Source organism: Rhagoletis zephyria, unplaced genomic scaffold (assembly GCF_001687245.7).
Source record: "Rhagoletis zephyria isolate East Lansing unplaced genomic scaffold, Rhagoletis_zephyria_1.1 Rzeph_scaffold_00175, whole genome shotgun sequence".
NCBI lineage: Eukaryota > Metazoa > Arthropoda > Insecta > Diptera > Tephritidae > Rhagoletis > Rhagoletis zephyria.
The window spans coordinates 377,248-379,553 of record NW_016157259.1 but is presented as its reverse complement, the minus strand read 5'-3'; the positions used below and the strand labels follow the sequence as shown (position 1 = coordinate 379,553).

The 2,306-nt window shown below is 36.8% G+C and overlaps 1 protein-coding gene and 1 pseudogene across 6 annotated transcripts in view; one reads left to right on the top strand and one right to left on the bottom strand.

The window, feature by feature from the left end:
• Zyx (lipoma-preferred partner zyxin) overlaps positions 1 to 2,306 on the top strand; it is a 305,332-nt gene that overhangs the window by 13,463 nt on the left and 289,563 nt on the right. The gene's annotated exons all lie outside the window — the stretch shown is intronic.
• On the bottom strand, positions 1,419 to 2,257 carry LOC108357054 (syntaxin-5-like; annotated as a pseudogene).

Here is a 2,306-nt window from a genome sequence, read left to right as displayed (position 1 = left end):
ACATTTTTAGTACACTTCTAAGCAAGTTAGGATTTTCTGCTTTTCACCACGTGAAAAAGCATCTCATCTTCCATCCGAATCAACCAAAAAGTGAAAATTGATTTTTTGACACCTAAGCCCCCTTTCCGTAGACCAGGTCACATATATTAAACGAAAGATGATACCGAAACATTGAACAGTGCACACATCTCATGAGGAAAAGTGAATTATTACGAAATACTAATACAGTGGCAGCACTACAGCTATTTTGGAATCTCGTGTTTCAGCTCGCAAAGATTGTCAACTTCTTTTTAATAACAAAATAATCTATCTTAGGTTGATAAAACTTTGTGTTTCTTTAATAAATAAGTTAAATTATATATTTTAATAGTGTTTAAAAAGTGAGAACAGGTGATTTTGTGAANAGGGGGGCCGAAACGCGTCGTTTGGTACCCCTCCCGACTTTTCCGCACCTTTTTAGGGGTTGTTACCCCACCCTAGAGAATTACCATATTTAGTCAAATATGATGTCCACAAGAATTTTTTGCTACAAGTCATATATCAAATTAACGGTATTTTTGTGCTCTTTCTGATAAACGTATCTGTTAATGTAGTTAATTAAGAATTTTTTAAAGTAAAACATACATTTTTATAAAAAAATTGCCATAATTTCGTTTTTTACCTTTTCTCGCAATGTGTATACATCACGATCCAGAAAATAAAGGTCGCGCCATTCGCGGACGGCTAACCCTCTCTTCGTCGATTTGACAGCATCCACCCATTCGCAGACGTCACACAATACTTTTGTTTACATTTTCTGGTTCGTGACATTTTAGGTTATTTCAACTTTACAAATTTACAAATTCGAAAGATTTTGAGCGTTGTTTTGTTTTTTGTGAAAACTTATAAAAAAAGTTATAAATTAAAGAAAAAAATGAGGCGTGCAGTGGTTAATTGTGCTAGTGTTAGTGCCAAAGGATCTGGGTGGAGTTTTTTTACTTTTCCGGCCGACATTGAGTTGGTGGAAAAGTGGATCCAGTTCTGCCGGAGACCAACGGATTTCAACGCCCGAACCAGCGTCATCTGTGTAAAACACTTCACCACTGATGACTTCGAGAACGAGCTACCTGCGAGAACCTATAAATTGAATCCGGCATCAGATCACATGCAATAAACGGCAACATTTCATTACGATGTATTTTTTATTTATTTGTTATTTGAAAATATAACACGTTCCCCTGATAAAGCTTTTTATTTATACATAATGACCTGCTTCCTACCGGAAATGTTAAGCCGTATGCATAAAAACCAAGCAATTGCTTTTTTCTTGAAATTGCATACCTTTCACTTAAATTTGTTTGAACATAATATTTGAATTATTAATAAACAAGCACATGTACTTATTGCCAATAACAATTTCTANACAAGCACATGTACTTATTGCCAATAACATAACTATTTTATTTAGTTTTAAACTCGTTTCATTACACAGGACCATCTCTACTTTTTATAGAAAATTTTGAAAAAAAGTGAAACTATGTGAAGTAATTTTATTATTGGCAGAATTAGTGTCTAACCCTACGTGACTGCTTCTAAAAGTTATCGTGTTTCACGTGGCATATAACACTTAATTTCATCATTACATTAGTGTGATTTATATGTATGTATATGAATAGGATATTATGTATTTATGTATTTAAAAACCCACAACTTTAAGACCGCGCCTCTGAACTTGTTAAAATCTTGCCGTGTCACAAACATATTCGTTATTATGTAAGGAAAACTACGAAGAATATGAAAAATAATATCAGTACTGAGAAGATTTTTATCATCAGTTTGGAAGTACTTCAATATTTCACCATGCGCCGCTTCTATGTTCAATTCGGCATCTTGTATGTTTGTATCGATACGCTCCACAGTCTCCTCTTGCTCCTTAACCATATGTGCTGATTGTTGAAATATACCGCCTAGCTCAACATTCAATGTTCTGCATAGTCTCAGCCCGCTGTTGCACGTAACTATCGGAGTCATCATGTAATGCAATCTGCTGCTGCGTCTGTATTCCACTACCTCCGACTTCACCCAGCAATGGTGTTGTATCACTTGCGGCCATGTCAATGCTCACGGCCGTATTCTCTTCGCTTAACAGCAAGGAGCCGTTTCGCTGTACTCTAGCGAACAGTGCTAGCCGCAATTGGTGACTGCCCGAATTCCGGTCCACGACAGCCGTTTCTACGTACCGGAATGACTCGGGTTTCACCCGACCAAGGGCTGTTGTTTCGGCGATCTAACCCCGTTTAGGTCGGCGAAGTATCTCAGAAGTTGTC